This window comes from Dasypus novemcinctus, chromosome 25 (genome assembly GCF_030445035.2).
Source record: "Dasypus novemcinctus isolate mDasNov1 chromosome 25, mDasNov1.1.hap2, whole genome shotgun sequence".
Classification (NCBI taxonomy): Eukaryota; Metazoa; Chordata; class Mammalia; order Cingulata; family Dasypodidae; genus Dasypus; species Dasypus novemcinctus.
Window position 1 is genome coordinate 6,619,927 of NC_080697.1, and position 19,049 is coordinate 6,638,975.

Sequence of the window (19,049 nt, forward strand, 5' to 3'; positions counted from 1 at the left end):
TAAGTGCATCCATGTTTACCACATTTCATAAACAGAGCATTAATTCCAAGGAAAGCCCCAATATCAAATGAAGAGAAACCCTACCTAATGGAACACCTCGATGCAAAGGAACGCAATGCCAAAGGACAGAGGGGTGTCACATATGTCCACCAGCGATCTGAAGAAGACGACGTGCGTGAAATCACTGCCCAGTCCGGCCCCAGGACACCCGATGCAGGGGTGAGTGGGTGCCTTCTTGAACGCTGGATCTCTTGTGACCAAAACCTATTAAAAAAAAAGGAAACAGCACCTCTTAGCAAATGGAAAAGGCGATCTGAGGTCAGTTGGGCAGCAGCTTTCTGCTCCTTCTGGTTTTCTATTTAAAAGTCACTCTTTTAACAATTAACCAACCATTACAGAGGTGAGGACGCCAAAGGCACTTCTAAAAGATGGACCTCGGCCTCCGGGCTCCTGAGAGACATATTTTTCTTAGAGAGATCAGACAAATATAAATGGAATAATTTAAGAGTATAATCTACCTGAAAGCAGGCAACAGTTTTGATAAATGGTAAGTGCTCAAAAATGTCAGTTGGATGTGAAAATAATAGTACCAAACAGGGATTATAGAAATAATAATAATTATTATGAGGCAAGAACATTGACATTTTTGCACGGCCACGGAGGGCCTGGTGCCTGGTGCTGTATCTGCAGCTTTTACGCACTTTATTTCTTTCAAACCTTTCAGCTACCCTTCAGGTAGCTACAACCTCTCAGGGGGCTTCACCTTGATTTGAAGAAAAAGAGGCTCCAAATGGTTGAACAATGTTCCCAAGATCACAAACTCATAAGGGACAGGGTCACACCTGACTCTGACATTCTTTAAATCCAAAGGCTGTGCTCCTTTCCCCGCAGGAGGAGAAGTGGGGCTCCAGACTCCTGGGAGGTCCTTGTTTGGGCTCCCGAGAGTCCACGAGTCTGAAGGCACATGTAGCGTCCTGTACACGTGTGCGTGTCTTTCTGAGGAAGGTTCCACAGCTTCTGTTCATCGCAAGGGGCCTGCTCTACACCTGTGCTGCTCCGTGGCCTGAATGGCCAGGCAGGGCCTCAGACTCGGGGACGAGTGGAAAAACACATGGGGTGAAGGCTGCAGGAAGAGCAGGCTTCATAGGAGAAGCCAAGAAGACCTGGGCATCGAAGCTGGCCAAGAGGAGCCCTGCAACTTGGGGACAAGTGGGAGCACAAAAGTCTTCTCCAAACACAAGGCTGGTTCCTCAGGCTCCATTTACTGCAATGCCAATTTGAAATGGGTCCTTTCCATTTTTCTCCTAAGTAGTGTTTCTCAAATCACTTTAGGTGTGCTAGTGGTGCATATAAAGTCTGCTCCTAAGTCCCTGCCCAAGGGAGAAAAGCATCTACATGGGTGCCAATTTTGGATACACACATGATATTTTACATGACCACTTTCTTGGCTCTGGGCTCAAAACCATTTCCATGGGAATTGGCTGGAAGGCCAGCTAAGGGGAAAACAGTGACTCTCTCAAAAAAATATTCCTCTGGAAACAGTTCTTCAGTAATATTTCCAGTTACAAAAAAAGAAGGAAGGGATTTTTTAAAAAGTCTATATATTATATATCTGTGTATGTATTTTCTTCTTTAAAACACTGTTTTTGTTGGAAGAAAACATTTAAATGATCACATTAGCTCTATTCCCAGAGTGTAAAACCAAATAATATCAACCAGGGCTTGTTTTTAAAAAAGGATACGGTTGTACCTTATAAGGAAATTTATCTGTTTCCTACAAAGAAAACTGAACAAAGGACTGAGGCCCAGGGCACAGGGCAATGTATCTGGTGCCCTTGGCCTGTGTATACCAAAATTTCAATTCTTAATTTTCATGATTCGTGAGCAGGTGCTTAGAATATTTTGTTTTCAGCCATGACCATTCCAAAGGAGAATTGCTAAGCCAATACTTCCTTATATTAGTAAGGGACAGAACCTTCTACAAGGGTTTATATTATAGACTATTTCTTATGGTCTCAGTTGATGACTACTCAATGCCTGTAACAGAAGGGATGGGTTTTGTAAGCACTTTGCATGAGCCAATACCTTCCACAGGCTATAATATTTTAGTGCCCCTCATGCAAAGACTTGACCGAATCAAAGACTCAGATTCTCTGTCTAATAACAGTATTCTGGAGATGAAGATGTCCTAGAGGGTCCAAATATTTTTTGGCAACACAACACAGGTAACATAAAAACCACAGATGGATCATGAATATGCAATTGTTTATATTTACATAGCATCACATCTTCGCCAAAGCCATGTCTGGTTGTTTTTATCCTCAGCATGAGGTTGTGTCAAAAGTAGGGCAGGTGATATTGCCCCCCTTTTACAATCGGAACTCTGTGACCAGGTATAATAAGTGTTCTTCCCAAGGTCTTCCAGAAGAATCGCAGGCTTCCTGATCAGTATCCCACTCTATTCCCAAATTTCGTCAGAATATGCTCCATTAGAACTGGGATCATCGTGTCAAACCTCCTATTTTATAAAGAATGACTTGCCCAAGAATCCACAGCTCATTAGGGGCAAAGAAGGATCTAGAAATGGAGATGTCCTGCCTCTCAATCTCATGCTCTAGGAACTAGTACAAAGAACAAATGGGACATCAAATCCATTTTCCAAGATATAAAAGTGTAAGGGACAGCACACTGTCATCAACAGAAGACTTGGCTCCACGTACCAGGTATTGCCAGGGTCTGCTGGAGTCTGAAGGCTCGCTGCCAACCAACAAGGACAGTGGCACAATTCCCTCCACCCCTACCCTTATTAGCCTAATTCAGACCTTCCACAATTGGTCTTCCTGAGTCCAGTCTTGTCCCCCTGCCACTCATTTCCATACACTGGCAGAGCCATGCTTGCGAGCAGAGAGCAGGTTAGGCCACTGCCTTGCTTAATTCGCTTCCACGGCTCCCACCCAGTGTCTGCAGGATAAAATCCACCCACGTGGGGAGAAAGCCGGCCTCTGGCTTCAGGCCCCACGCTCTAGTCGTGTGAACCACCTGCAGTTCTCTAAAGGACGTGGCTCTTGACTGTTTCGGAAGCACAGGTAGCTTCTTCTGCTTCAAGTTAGAGTGACGGCCTCCTTTTTTAATGATATGGAAGGCACGGTGATGAGAGCTCTTCATGTACTGTCATATTTTAATGTTCAGAGCAACCACATGAGGTGGGAACTGTGCTTATCCTGATTCTGGAGAAAAATAAATCATCTTAGAGAGATTTAGAAACTTGCTTGAGCTCACAAGCTATAGGCAGGAAGTGGGCTCTAATTCCATCCGATCTCTAAGTGCTGGCTCTTGGCAACTGCCCCCCGGAATTCCCTGCCAAGCCCTGGTTTGGAAATCAGGTACTTTTGATGGAAGCCTCGACTCCTCCCTGCTCTTCCACTCCACCCCAAGCAAAACACAACCCACTCCCTGGAGAGAGCTGCTTCTCTCGCTCCACCTAGCAGGCTGAGTTACCCAATTCGGAGAGTACCAAAATTAGACGCTGAAGGGAGCTCGCTGAATGTCAGGTTTTCTTGGGCAGGGCTGTTTTTCCACCTCATTATATTCCCAGCATTTACCACAAGGTCTGGCACGTAGTAAGTGCTGGAAAAGAAAGCCCTGAGCCGGGGCTGTCCTGGGTTCCCAGGCTTCAGGCAGACCGAGGCAAAACGAGGAAAACAGCCCATGTCACGAGCCTTCAGAAAGTTATTCCAACGGGCCTGTTTGTACTTATTTTTTAAAAATGATGGTGGTTGTTGCCTCCTCTCTCTCCAAGTTCATTTCAGAATTTTACTGGTTTATGGAATCCAAAAGTCTAGGAACTCTCAACCTGGTCACGCCTGGCCTGAGCTTGGAGCAGCGCCACAATGGGGCACGGGTCTGTCCTCTTGGGCCAGTGCCCTCGGCTTCGGGCCTCCCTTGGTTTTACTTCAATTCTGACTGGCTAACTGCAAGGGTGCCCCAAGATTCCCTCGTAGAGTGGAGGAAGGAAGGCAGCTCTGGGTTTTGGAGACCTCTGGAGGCTGGCTGTGATCTGAGGAGGGCCATTATGACCATCTGTCTGTTAACCTGATCAGCTAGGTGCAGAAATGGGAACTCAGGAGAGGAGCCGGAGGGCAGCTGCTCTCTGCCACACCCCTGCAAAGCCTCTGTTGCACCTGCTCCTCAGCTGCCACCAGGCAGCTGGCCCGGGGGTGGCCCAGGCCCAGGCCAGCTCCGAGGTGTGCAGAGGCACGCTCTGCTGGTGCCCGCAGGAGGCCCTTGCCTGGCATCCAGCCTGCTTGGGTACTCTGTATTACAGCTTTTGATGTCTTAACAAAACACACCACTAAATTCCAATGAACTATCAGCCCATAATATCTCAGATACAAAACAGCTGGCTCTAGAGACGACTTCCCAAGAAAGTCAAGATATGTCTCTGAAATGATGCAAGCCACTGTTTTGCTGGCGGTGAGAGAGGAAGCCCTGGCAGGGTGAAGCAGCTCTGCCTATGAATCCCAGAGCCTGGGCTTGCTAACTTTGGGGAGCCCCTTCGGGGAGCGGGGCTGCATGGCCAGTCCCTCCCCAGCTGCCGCTGCGGCTAAGGAAGTCATGAGCTTTTCTGCTCTATTGCCGGTTGCCAAGACCCCAACCGAAGATTTTATCCCACGAAGAAGGAGGAAAACCGAAGTGGAGCGAGTCTATCAAGCACTTCCATCTGACAATAAAAGTGAGTTAATGGCCAAAATGTGTTTTTGAAATGTGTTAACACCACGAGGAATGGCACTCAAATGGGAAAATGCCTGGAAGGTTTTCATCGATCATCAATAGCACGGTGTCCCTCGGAAGGGCTCGGCACCCCCCAGGGAATACAAGTTGCTTGAGTCCAGTTTTAAGGCAATCCACGGGATTTCCCGTAAAAACGTATAACCAGAGGCCACGGTGGAATCGAACGATGAGGTACAGGCTTAGAAGAGCCCTTTCCACATCCGGGTCCAGTTCTCTCAACAGACGAGTACCTCTTCTCAGCAGATTTTCCCAAACACATCAATACTACAGCAGCAAAAGTCTCCCAGAAGTGAGGGCAAATGTAGATGCTCTTAGAGGGGGAGCTAGCCAACGCGTCCCCCGATTTCAAACGCTAGTGAGTGTGGAAGCAAGCAGAGCTTTGGGTCTCCGTCCCCGGCCCCAGTTCGGAAGTCACTAGTGAATTTGTTCCCTCTCACTTGTGAAATCAAGAACACAGTGGGGAGGACACTGCTCCAGAAGTGCGCCCCTGACTTGCAAGAGGGGCTGGCAGCCTGGGCCCAGGGCAGAGCCCCCCACCTTCAGAGGGAAAGCGGCCCCCCACGAGCAGGCAGCCCCGGGGACCTACGAGACACCCCAGAAAGGCCTTTCGCCTGCGATAAAAAAGGTGGTTTATTTCAGCCGCTTCCGATGGGCTCAATGACACAGTTGAAGAAATGAAAGGGAGCCCCAAGAAGTCCCCTAAATTTGGAGCTCAATCAGTGATGTCACGTGCAGACAGTTCCCCGGCTCACAAACCTTCTCCAGAATTCCCACCCAGGCCCTAAACGAGCAGCTCCGCTCCCGGCGTCTGAGGTTTGCAGGTGCCCTTCTCCCCAAACCCTGCTCCCTCTGGTGCCCGAGCACCCCTGCTCCGTGCTCCTCTCCCGCCTCCCAGAGGGTCCTCCTTAGAGTCGCCTTTCTCTGACCTTTATATGCTGGTCCCCAGCCCTGGGTGCTTGCCCCTTTCTCCCCCCTGACACCTATTTTAGCCCAGAAGCAGACAACTTGTCTAGCCCCAAACCAGACCTCCCTCCTCAGCCCCCCGCCCATCAATCTAACCTAATTTTCCATTAGCAGAGCATTTTGGGAGGACCCGAGCGTCCTCCTCCTAATTCAGTGGGAGGCCCCCAGCTCAGCATCCATCCCACTGGATCCGCCAGAAACCCCCATGGCACCTGGGACTTCGCCACCCACTGCCCTCCTTGGAGCCAGCCTCTCCCCAAGCCCTACCTGCCCACCCCTCTCAGCTAACTTTCCCTCCGCCACACCCGTCCCCTCCTGCATCTTTCCTTATCACCTCTGTCGGCAGCTTCGCCTCCCTCTCTCCTCCCACCGCTCCCGCCCTGACATAGGAAAATGAATGCTGGTTCCTTCAGTCTCTTCCGTTTAGGTGATCTCACAATATAACTTAAAAAAACTAGAGCAGGCTTGCGCCCGGCTGGCTGGCTTTCATCCTGGGGGCAGCTGCGCTGCACGTTTGCGCGCCACGTTTCTTGACTGCCACCATTCTCTCTCGGGTGATGAACTACGACCTAATGGTTCATGGCGAAGAGAGGAACTGTACTGTTGAAAGGAGTCCTTCTGTGCAGCCATCACCCCCCAAAAATTCAAACAGTCCAGCGCCACGAACCGGCCTGATTTGTAAGTCTAGATTTTCCAATGCCGCACTCTCTTAAGCGCCCGCGTACCCGAGGCGGCTTTGCATCCCACGCCAGGGCGGTGGGCGAATGAGTTCCTAGGTCAAATTTGTTTTGGGGGAGTGGGACGTCAAAAGGATGTATGCTCAGAACCAGACCAACGAAAGCCATTTCACATGCTGAGAACTGCAAGAATTCGAGGCCAAGCAAGGTCGGTGCGCTCCGCTCAATCTCAAGCATCGAGAAGGCCCCAAGAGCTGGAAATCTGGCTCTGCGGTCCCCGGAGATGGGAGTGTCCCTGCCCTCTGTCCACAGGCAAGGACACTCATCTTGATCTCAAAGTAACCTTCACTGCAAAAAACCCCCAAGTTTTAAAATGGAATCCCTGGCTTGGATGCCAAGTGAGAGGGGAAAGCCATCTTCCAACATCCAGGCTGGGAAAAGCGGCTGAAATGAGCGTTGCGGTGTGCTGGACGGCAGCTGCCTCCTGAGCCGGCCTCGACTGGCCTGCTGGACGGCGGCTGCCTCCTGAGCTGGCCTCGACCGGCCTGCTGGACGGCGGCTGCCTCCTGAGCCGGCCTCGACCGGCCTGCTGGACGGCGGGTGCCTCCTGAGCCGGCCTCGACCGGCCTGCTGGACGGCGGCTGCCTCCTGAGCCGGCCTCGACCGGCCTGCTGGACGGCGGGTGCCTCCTGAGCCGGCCTTGACCGGCCTGCTGGACGGCGGCTGCCTCCTGAGCCGGCCTCGACTGGCCTGCTGGACGGTGGCTGCCTCCTGAGCCGGCCTCGACTGGCCTGCTGGACGGCGGCTGCCTCCTGAGCCGGCCTCCACGCAGGCAGGTCTGCGATGGGGCTCGCTCCCTGGGGAGAAGGCAGGCCTGTTTGGACAGAATTGCCTTCCGAGTGGGTTGTCGAAAACCAGTGGGTGAAATGTTTAACCTGGTATTCGGGGCCATAAAGGCTGGTCCCAATCTCTCTGCTGAGTAACAAGTCTCTTTGGAGTGACGGTGCGTGCATGGATTATAGTTTACATTGTAGTTTATACTCTCCCCCAGTCCACCCAGTGAAGAAAGGGAGAGCTGCCGGGAGAGAGGGAGGGAAGGAAGAAGAAAAGAAGGGAGGCTAAAAAGGCAAAGGGAGTGAGGAGGAACGGCCGCTTTTCTACCTTCACATCCAGGTAGATAAGGAGGACTGCTTGGGGCACATGAAGAAGCAGATCGGGATCCCACACTCGAAAGTTTAAAGAAACCTTGATGTGGGGGAAATTTTGGGACTTGGAGCTGTCCTGGGTGGTGCTGCAGAGACAGATGCTGGACATTGTATGTCCTGCCAAGGCCCACTGGGTGGACTGGGGGAGAGTATAAACTACAATGTAAACTATAATCCATGCGGTGCAGCAGTGCTCCAAAATGTATTCACCAAATGCCATGAATGTGGTTGTGGATGTGGGAGGAGTGGGGTGAGGGGGGTGGGGGCTATATGGGGTCCTCATATTTTTTAAATGTAACAAAAAAAAAAGAAAAGAAAGAAAGAAAGAAAACTTGAGTCAGCCAGAAAAGCAAAACACTGCCTCAGGGATGCACAATTTAACATCCGACAACAGGCGGGGCTGGATTTGAGGGCCGGGATGAGATCCAGGGAGCCGTGTTCAGAGACGCACATAGGCGGGCGGCGGGGAAGTTGGGTGGGCAGGGGCTCCAGACCAGCTCAGGAGACCACGCGGGAGAGGCCCGAGTCAGGCACGGGCCTGCGCCAGGCGGAGTGGACCTGCGTGCTGTGGACGCCCCTGTCACAAGATTGCCGCCCGGCGGGAAGGCTGAAGGCACAGCGCCTCGCCCTCTTCAGAAGCGGCACTGCCCCTGCCACTGTGGGGCCCGGCCGCAGGGGCTCGGCCACCGGCCGGGACAATTCACTACCCGGTCATCTTCGCTGACCTGGAAGCTGAGGTCCAGAAGAGACCGGGAGCACCCTGCTGCCACCCCTGGCTTCTACACTGCCCTCCAACTACGACCTCCACGAGCAGGTGGCCACTGAACGGAAGCCGTCCACGGGGCTCACGCCGTGAAACAACCACGGGTGGCCAGCGGCCATTCCGCAGGGTCCACGCCGCTCAGTGCAGCTGAGCTCTGTGCACAGACGGTCTCAGCTAATGTCCACAAAAGCTCTCAAAAGTGGGCAATGTTTTCTCCATAGAAACAGCAAAACTGAAGCTTGAGGAGCTTACGATTCACGCAAGTTCCAGCAGCAGCAAACGGGCACGTCTTGGTCGCTCTGGTCCCAGAGCCCGTATTCTCCCTGCTTGATTGCTGTACAGCCGAGCTCTCACCGTAGCCTTCAGGATGCACATTCTAGATGTTTCTCTTAGTCACACAGAGTAACATCTAATACCAGTTACAGGCTGAGAAACCTTTCCATTAATCCTTAAATTAGGTTTTGTTTCTAGATTATATTTTACTTTCACTGAAATGCGATCAGAGCCACGGCTGCTTTTCCCCTTGAATCACAAAAATAAAGTGATCGTTTTAGCATGAGGGCTTCTATACTATTTTGAAGATTTTAGTTTCACTGTTATGAACTAGGATGTGTTGAATTAAAATTTTATATCATTTGGAACTGGTAACATATTCACATAGTTAAAAGTTGAAAAGCTACAAAAGGGCTCATCGTGAAAATCTCTTTCTAGTTCTCTTCCCCAACCATCCCAATCCCACCGATAGGCAGGCACTCTTTGGATGTTCTTGTGTGTGCATCCAGAAATATTTTTGCAAATAAGATCAAATGCACACACACGTATAAATACATGTATGCTTTTTTAAAGCTAATAAAATCATTTATATATAGCATTCTGAATTTTGTTTTACCTGTGACAAGTTTTGACAATCGTACATACTATAGATGCATATGAAGAATATCTTCATTCTTTTTAATAGCTGCATAGTATTCCAAGGCATAAAAATGCCAACATTACTTAGGCAATTCTCTGTGGAAGGAATAGCATCCTTTAATAAACTATATGCCTGTACTTCTGGTTTCTTTTCTCTCTTTTTTTCTCTCCACTTTTTACTAATTGCTTCAAAAACAATTTTAAGCACTTTAAAAACAGCAGTTTTTAAAAAGATAATGGTCTTCAATAAGACGTGTGGGCCTGTTTGTGTTGAACAGTCCTTTTTTTTTTAAATTTTTACTCAAGTAACATATATACAACCTAACTTTCCCCCTTTAAGCCACATTCTATATGTAATTCAGTGCTGTTAAGGACATTTACAGTCCTTATTGTGCTACCATCACCTCTATCAATTACCAAAAAATTTTCATCATCCCAAACAGAAACTCTGTATAATTAAAAATCGTACATCTGTGTTAAAGCGGAGAGCTTTTCCAGCGGCAAGTGTAAGAGCTTGCAGTTGAGTACTGGATCCACTAGGGGGCACTGTCCTCTCACATTAAAAATGCCAGGCTTCTGCAGGGCAGGTGCTGGGACAAACGCAGAACTTTGTAAAATGGGCACCCAGAGGGATCAATTTCAATGCCCCCCATATTTTCTCAGCATTAAGCCCCATCAGCTGCAGAAAGAGTTGACACTCACAGCTGGAGGAATGAACGCTTACTTAATGTAGTAAGTCATTTCATTCTTGCTTCGAGGTCATTTCAAAAACATGAGGCTGGATCAGTTTGCCAGAAATAGAGCCATGACATTTGGGAAGGAAAAATGAATAGATACAGCCATTTGGCTCAGCAACCATCCTCCCTGGCCCCTTCCGCTAATTTCTTAAATCGTGTTTTCCACCAAGGGAAACATCTGCCTGTGGATGAATCAACTTGACTACAGCCGCAAAGTGTGAAGAGTAAAAATAAAAATAAGATAAATAAGAACGGTGGCAATTCCATCACAAGCTTATCAAAATGAGTGTATTAATCTCACTTTGGCCAAATACCCATTTAAAATTCTATCCTGCAGCTGGAAAATATTCTGGAAATGCAAACTCGGGGAGGTGGAGAGCCTTAATTAGGAGTCTTTACTCCCAAACCTTGCTTTTATAGATGGCAAGGCACAACGAAGCACCACCCTGCGTTCAGAGGATGCCCCGGCAGGAAACTTCCAAATACACAACAGAAAGGAGCAGCGTCACCGTGGGACATCTGCTGCGTTTGATAAACCAAGACCACAATTAGACCAAACAAACAAACTCACACAGTTTATCTCTGGCCTCCTGTCTCGGCCCAGTCCTGCTCTGTGATTTAAATTTAAACTATTCTGATTTAAACTTCACCCCGGGCCGGCGGACTCCGGCTGGTGTTTGCAAAACCAGACAAGCTTAAATTTGAAAGCTCGGCCACATCCCTGGCAGAGCATGCAGCCCTCACCAGGCGGGGATCACGTAGTGTTCAGGCTATTTTTAAATTCCACTCAAAGGCAGCAAATTGTCATTCAGGCACTGAGTCTATGCCTTCTCCTCAGTTCCTACCATCTGAGGACCCAGCTCAGCACAAAATAACGAAGGTCCTTTGATGCTCAGTGGAGCGGGGGAATGGCGGGGCGGGTTCACCTCCCCACCTGCAGCTTTGTGGCTTTGGGAGGGGACCGCACCTGTCTCCACAGCTTCCTTTTCCTGAGGGCCGGCCTGGCGCCAAGCTCTCCTCAGTATCCTTCCACACAGTGGTGGTTCCTACTTCTGCTCTTTCAGATAAGCAAACTGAGTCAGGGCCGGCCAGCGCAACCATCTCAGGGCACTGCACTGACGGCACCGGCTGTGACCAGGTGTGCGCTCTCCCGTTCATGAGCTCCTGCAAGGCACGTGCCATGACTGATTTATTTTCCACCCATGAAATAGGAAGTTTTTTGGTTTTCCTTTTCGTTTTCCAGAATCTTCGTCCTCAGAGTGTGGCCCCTGGACCAACGGCGACAGCAGCCACCACCTGGGAGCTTGTTGGAAATGCAGGGTCTCAAGCTCACCTCTGACCACTGACCACAGCCTCTTTTTCAGACGCTCCCAGGAGATTCAGGCTGGAGACCCCTGCCTGGACGAAGGGTTGAAGCGCCAACGCGAATCCCCTTCTTATCCCGGATATCATGGGCAACGGTAGACTGAGGATTGGCACTGAGTTTGGACCGTTTCCCATACTAGTTCATTACGAGCTTTCTGTGCTCGAAGGTTCAATTATAGATCCCACACGGCACAAACAGCAAAAACAGTAGCCAGATGCCATTTACTGAGCCCCGACTGCCCGGCGCCCCAGTGCCAAGTGCTTTCCACGCAGCACCTCAACCCTCGGCCTCTGGCCGTCGTTGGCCGGCCCGGTTTTCAGCGCTGGTCCCGCTCTCCCCCACCTCCGACCACTCACCTGCCAACAGCATCCGCAGGAGCCAGGCAGGCCACGTGGCCTCCGGGCCCCTCGCCACTGCTTACAAGGCTTTTCTGAAGTTTTCCAGGCAGAACTCTAACAATTTCTTAGAAAATCCAGGTGGTTAAATGCCATGCTTGCTTTTTGGTTTTTAGAAAGCAAGAAAGCCATGGATCCATTATATGCAGCAATGAATCTCCCTGGCCCGCCGGGGCTTCTCCCGGCCAGGGAGCCCGCGCCGCCCCACTCCAGCGGCTCCCGCCAGACTCCCGCTGGGAGCTCATGATGCAGGGCCACCCCGCGGCATGCACCAGGAGGGGACGCCACCTCGCCACCCCGGCATATGGCTCGGGGACCCCACGGCCAGCCCACCCTCGGCTCCTCCCTCCGCGGTCCCTCTGCAATGGCTGCGTGAGACTCTGCCCCGGCGGGGGAGGGAAGTCCCGAGGGCGAGGTCCAATGTCAGGGAGAACAAGCGAGGCTTTGTGGGGCCCGCACGGATGCCCCTTCTGCGGGCAACCCCTGGGCGCCCCGCCCCTGCGCCCGCCCCAGAGCTGGAGAGGCAGCGAGGACTGCACCTGGGACCTGGTGGCCTCGAGAGGGCCACCCTGGGACTCTCCCCACACCGAGGAGGGGACCACCCGCTCCGGCTGGGAAGGGCACCTCGGTCGGTGCCTCTGCCCCCCTCGCCCTGTCTTCCTCCAGGGGCCCGTGCTCCCCCATGCCGGGCTGGGCAGAGGAGGGGTACGTGATGCCTCCTGATGATCCCGGGGCTGTGCACCCGGTGGGGACAGGACGGCTGAGGATGCTGCGTGGCCGTGGGCGGTCCCCAGCCACTCCAGGGAGGCCAGGAGCGCGGCCGAGCCCGAATCCTCTCCCTGGAGGCCTGGCGGAGGGAGAGGATGTGGAGGAAGTGGCCACGCGCGTGGGACGGGCACGCCAAGGGCCAAGGGTGCCAGCCCAGTGCTCCGGTCTGAGGGAGGAGGCGCCACCTCGCTTGCGTTTTGCACTTCTAGGCACACAACCGTGACCAAGCAATGCCGTCGCTGTGCCTGGCCGGGGGTCTCTGTGACCTTCGTGACCTCTATGAATGATGACCGCTCTACCCCTCGCCCCCTCCTCTGAAGGCCCCTGGCCGGGACCTCGCCCGCCTCCCGCCTCCTCCAGCTCCGGCTGCTCCGACAGCCAAGGGCAGGGACGAGGGCGGGCGCAGAGCGGCTCCTGGTGCCTTGATGCAGGAGAGCTGACGCCCCGGTTTTCTTTAGTGGCCGCAGCGAGGAGCCTGGCGATTTGATGCCGCGTTGGAATCCACGTAGCAAGGGGGCGCGTGTCGGTGGATCTCCGGGGAGGTTCGCTCTAATAAATCATCGCCGCCGTGTAATTCCGCGTGGGGGCGGCGAGGCTCGTGGGTTCGGCCGGCAGCCTGCTGGATTTGAACCGTCTGCCGCTCGCTAGCCGGGTGGCCTGGGCACGTTGATTCGCGTTTCTGTGCCTCCGTGCCCTTGTAAGGTCGGCTGTGATAACTCAGTGACTTGACTCATGCGGGCCCTGGGGACGGGGCACTGGGACTGCCCCGTAGGGGAGGGCTGCTCCGGGGTCGTGCTGACCCTCCGCTGAACAGTCTAAAAGCGGTGAGTGGCTGAGGCGTGATGTGGGTCCGAGCATTTAGTGCCCATTTGGTGATGCCTCCTGAGCCCCGGGTGCCAGCATGAAAAGCGGCCAGCAGAGGAGCCGGCCGCTGGGACGGGGTCCCCCCAGGACCGCCGCCGGGCTGCTGGGCTCTGTAGAGGAAACGCTCCTGAACCTTCCGGGCTAACCGTTCCGCAGAGCCCATCTGCGGCCACAGCCAAGCGCGCAAGCGGAGTCCCGCCCCCCCGGAGGTCAGAGCAAGCCTGCCCACTCCACAGAGCGGGGGGCCCCGGCTGGAGGCTTCAAGTCCCCCAGAAAGGCCTTCGGGCTCGGCCAGACCCCGCGTGCTGGCCGGCCCACCCCGGGAGGGCGCAGGGCCGGAGCCGCAGCGAGGGGAGACGGCGGGAACAAGACCTGGGCGAGGGGCGGCCACACGGGGACTCGGCGCCCGCGGCGTGGGACAGGGCGCAGGCCGAGACCCTTACCCTCCGGACCTGACGGCTGCTGGGTGCTCGAGGCAGAGGGCCGGGGGGACGCCGCGAAGAAGCCAGCGCACCGGACCCCTGCCGGGGAGGCCTGTGCCCAGCGCGGGCGAGCGGCAGGGCTCAAGGGCCCTCCTCGGGGCTGGGCGTCTGGAGACGAGCCGGACACCCCCAGACTGACCGGGCAGAAGGAGTAACGGGAGGGCATGGGCGGTCTCCCGGGTCAAAGGGGGACTCGGGCCCCACTTAACGCCAGATGCCCCTGTCATTCTCTCTCTTTTTATTCATTTATTTATTTTTATCCCTGCCACCTGGAAAAGGGCCCCAGAGAGGCTGCACGGCAGGGTGTGAGGAAGGAAGGCATTCTTTCCAGCTGGACTATCAGGGGGGCTTCCTTGCAGAGGCGGCTTTTGACATGGGACTGAAAGAGCATGCAGGACGACAACAGGCCGCAGGGGATGAGAGGGCATTCTAACCAGAGGCACGGCCAGAGTAAGGGGCAGGAACGGGGGCAGAGTAAGGGGCAGGAGTGGGGGGGCGGGAACGGGGCAGACAGGTGCTGCCCGGGAAGAGAGGTCTGCGCGTTGCCCTCCCGTCGCCTCCTCTTAGAATCTTGCTCTTAAAGCACCTGAACGTCACCGCAGAGCTGCCAGCGCTGCCAGATGAAATGCCCTTCCTCCCTGGGCAGAGCGGTTTTGGAGAGAAGCTGCGGGAAGGTGTGCGCCGAGGCCTTCCATGGGGCGAGGAGGAACCGGGGATGGGCCCTGCCCTGCCCGGCCTATCGGGAGGAACGAATGGGTCACCCAGCGAGAGGCACAGGAGCGACCAGCCGCGGGGAGAGCACTGGCTCCAGGAGGAGCGGAGAGGCATGCGAGGGGGCCGCTCACGTCCCCTTTACGGGACGTGTACGCCGGCTCGAACGCGGCAAGTGAGGTCCAGCAATGGTTCTGTCAGTAGAGAAGAGTCTCCAGTGTCTGGACCAGAATGGGCTGCCTTGCAAGGTGGTGAGCATCCCATCCCTGGAAGTGAGCAAGCAGAAACTTCCAGGGCAAGATGTAGAGAGGTTGCTGGACCCGGCTGGGTCCTTGAGGACGTGTGGACCTGGGCATCCTGGTTCCACCACGGGAAAGCCCCTGCTCTGCACCGAGGAGCTCGAGGGAGCGCCCAGCCAGGGACGGCTTAATCGCCGGGGCGCCACGTACTTACAGCGAGGGTGACACAAGCAGGTGCAGTGGAGGGGGGGAGGTTAGAAACGAGCCTGCGCCCCCGCCACCCCAGAGCTGTGGCCTTGGACAAGCCGCTCGGAGCTCGGAGCTCCCGTCCACCTCGTGCAAAAGGGCGCTGACGTCCCCCATCGTAGGCTTCGGAACACCAGGCACCAGATGTGCGTGGATGCTGGCACCCCCGGGGAGCACGGGGGCAGCGGGTCTGGTCTACCTGATGAGGGAGATAGAGCCTGCGCCGGGTTCTGTGTCCTGTTCTAGAATAAATTCTAGGCAGTGCATAGAGACTGACACACACTTAGACATTTCCTTTTTTCAAAAGGAAGGTAGAAGGCAGATACAGTTTTCAAGACCCTTCTGTTTTTTCCTGGTAAAGAGCCTGTTTGCTGTAAAGCCGAATTTCACCAGCTGGCGGCTCCGGGGTCTTGTGTTGCCACGTGAGTTTCTACGTGATGGAGATGTGGAATCTTCCTCCTCCTTCCATTTCTTTTCTTGGTCTCCCTCATCCTTTCCTGCTCACTCACACCTCCACGGGGTCAGAAGAGAACACCTCCAATTAGTCAATTTTCTGCTCTTCAGTCACTTTTGGGAACAAGGTGGGAGGATGAAGAGGTGGCGGCTAATGGGTGTTTAAAGAGCAGCGCTGAGGCAGGATCTGTGCATGACGCTCACTCCGGCTACTTCTTCCCACCTCCGTCACCAGGCCATTTTACAGAGTGCCCCTCCTTCCTCCTGGCTCCCAAATTCTACTCACCCTTCAGTGCCCAGCCCACGAGGCTTCTCTCGGAGGCCCTGCCTGACTTCCCTGGGTGGAGAGGACCGCCCTCCCCCAGGCCCAGGGCAGGTCTCGTCCCACTGTCCACTCCCGTCTCTCTCCCATGCCCTGGAGGGACTGCCCAGGCCTGCTTTTCCTTCATGCTCCAGGCCCGGCACAGAGCCTGGCTACGATGGCCCCGGGTGGCCTGTTCACTGAACACGTATGTTTCTGAAGGAAACGCTCCTGTTTCAAGATGCAAAAGGAGACCAAGGTACGAGAAGTCCGTTACCGCCCACTCCCGATTAGAAAAAAATGAGCACAGCCCGAATCCCAACCTCCGCTGGAACAGCGTGGGTGCTGCCATCAGAAACGAGGCGGGTGACCTGTTTCCCAGTAACGTGTCACTCGTGCACCATGACCACGGCCCGTGGAGGCTGAAAGGACCGTCGTGGCCAGTCACCTCCGATGACCCTCGGGACCAGCCGAGCTATGCTGACCTTCTCCACGGGTGGAAAATACACTCTCCTAACAGGAAAGGGGCAGGCGTGAAGCGGGCGTTGGAAAGGACAGGGGATCGCGTGGAACGAGGCCCCCGCTCTGGGAGCCCAGATGTCACCAGGTCCCCGGGCTTTGCTTGAACGCTGCTGAGAGCTCTGAGCTGTCCTCGGTGCTCGGCCCAGCGCCCCTGCTGCTGGCGAGCGCCCCGGCTCACCCGGCTCAGGGCCCAGCATCTCACGGGCGTCTCGGCTACGGCAGGGACAGCTGCCTCCCCCACGCTTGCTCCTCTTTCCCTCGCTGAATCCTCCTAACACCCTTCCTGAAGTTACCCATGCCCCCGCTCTCGGCCTGCCTAACCCGCCCTTGGCGAGCTGCCTGGTTCTGGGTTCTGCCGCGAGGGCCCCCTCAAGCTCCCCAGCACCCCATTCCTTCCAAGACACTGATGAGCACGTGTTGTCCCAGCTCTAGAAAAACCGAGAACAACGCGAAGGCAGAGGCTGAGCCTGGGACTAGCTCTGCCCAGTGCACCCCGCGGCCCTGGCACGTAACAGGCCCCCGGACGCTGGCGGAAGCATCGACCCGACTGCCCTCCACGCGGAATGGCCAGACACGCGAGCGCCAAGCCTCCTGCAGAAGCTTCCGCTCTAGCAGACTGGCTGCACAAGGCTGGGACCACTGCTGACTCCAACCAAACACATTCCCACGATTTCCCCGCAAGCGGCCTGGAGCCAGCGCAGGTCCGCGGGTGCCCGAAGGACACCCGGTTTTCTGAACTAACGACTAAGTCATCTACTGCGCAAGAGCATCCACTCTTCTATTTAGGGGCTCGCCAGGGGTGGGGTCTTCGAGATGCTTTGGGGGAAGAGGCAAGTCAGGGCAAAGAAGCCCAGGAGAAGACAGCCAGCCAGAGTCGAAGCCACCTCCCGTGGCCCACGAGGCCCCGCGCGGCCTGGTCTGTGGCGTCTGGAGCTGCTCCTCCCACTTTCCCTCCACCCTCCAGCCTCAGGCCTCCTGGAATTCAGCTCCGAAGAGCCCAAGCGCGCTGCCTCCCGGGGCCGGTGCGCCGCTATCCCCTCTTGCCGCGCTGCTCAGATACCACCTCCTCAGGGGTCTTCCCTCTCCAGGTATAAAATGCCCCGCCCAGGTCCCCAGCACCCCGTCCCCCTGGCTTTGCTGGCTGTACTCACGTCTTTACGTGTTTTATTTCCCCCGCCACACTCCCTGCTGCCCGACGTAGCGTACGGATGTTCCGTTTCCTGCGGCCATTTGCCCCACCTGCTAGAACGCTAGTTCCATGAGAAAAGGGACGTGGCCTGTTCCCAGCACCCCTGGCCCCAGGAGGAAGCGATGCCCGAAAGAGCCAACGGGCAGGGAAGAAGGACGAGCACGCGCTCGGCACCCGACTGCCATGCGACGGGCGAGGCGGGAGCCCCAAGCCGACCTACCCCGTCATCAAGACGAGCCCATGCTCTGGGCTGGAGCTGGTGTGGGGGGTTGTTTTCCGCTACTGCCTCACGGGCTGGGCAAGTGACCACGATGGCCGCTGGGGGCCTTGGGGTGTACGTGACAGCGCAAACCTTCTGGATGGCCCCGCCGCAGAGGGCCGGAGCCCAGGCGAGGGCGCGGTGACTGGAGAGGCGCTCTGGGGCCCAGTGCCTGGCAGGAGCATCGCTCTCTATCTGGATGGGCGTGGGCAGCCAGGAGCGGGAAGTGCCGCGACCGCAGGCAGGAGGCTCCCGGGGAACCCCGACGCGGAGCGAAAGCTCTGGTGGAGCAGCTCTCTGCACGTGGCGGAGCGGGAAAAGGCGCTAACGTGTGGTGAGGATTTCCATGTGCAAGGAACTATGCTGCAGGTGTCCTCAAAGCCTGCAACGTAGGGGCTCCTGCCCCATCTTACAGATGGACACACAGGCTCGGGAATGCGAGACGATCCACCCTGCATCACTCAGAGAAGCAGAGGCAGGCAGCGAGGCGAGGTCGCCGCACCCCAAAAGCTATTCTTCCTCTGAATTACGTGGCGGCTCCAAGACCACTCTGGGGAAAGAAACCAAGAGCCAGAGAGGGAGGCAGCAAGGCATGAGCCTCTTCTCCCAAGAGTGGAAACCCCGCACAACCAACGAGCCTGGGGAAAGGATCCTGGAGAGTCGGGAATGCAACGTACCCCAGAAGCCAGCACGGTGTCGAGGACTCAAGATATGCAGATGGGAAGAGCTCAAGGACCCCAGACGACAGCTCTCCAGGCTCGAGTCTCCTTCCCGACCCAGATCTTGGGGTATGGGGGCGCCCCCGGCCTGCCTAAAGGAGCCGCGCTGCACACTGGGGTCCAGGGCCTGATCACACCAGCTCCTGAGTCCCCAGAGGGGGCTGGGGTCGCGTCAGCCCGAGCCACAGGAGGACCCGCATGGACGTGGCCTCATCCTGGCTCACATGGAAGCGAGCGTGCTGGCGATGGGGGAGGAGGGCACTGGGTGCGGTGAGCTGCATCTCGGGGACCAAGCGTGCTCTCGGGTGACGACCTGGCGAGCCGAATTTGTCTCTCGGATATTTTAGCACGTGCGACGCCAGGCAGGCATCTCCGCCTCGAGACCCCAATTCCACCGCCATGGGGCTCCCCTAAAGCTGGGCCAGACAGCGAGCCACAAAGGAACCCTGAGTGGGCTTCATCTCGGATGGACGCTGCAGGGGAAAAA

At 55.4% G+C, this 19,049-nt stretch overlaps 1 protein-coding gene across 5 annotated transcripts in view; it reads right to left on the reverse strand.

Moving 5' to 3' along the window:
• The window catches only part of CYRIA (CYFIP related Rac1 interactor A), a 98,552-nt gene that overhangs the window by 39,708 nt on the left and 39,795 nt on the right, over positions 1-19,049 (reverse strand). For all 5 annotated transcript variants that reach the window (XM_058288035.1, XM_071211885.1, XM_058288032.1 and 2 more), the window contains one exon: positions 85-264. The gene's annotated coding sequence lies outside the window, so the exon portion shown is untranslated. The remainder of the gene's footprint in view (positions 1-84; positions 265-19,049) is intronic.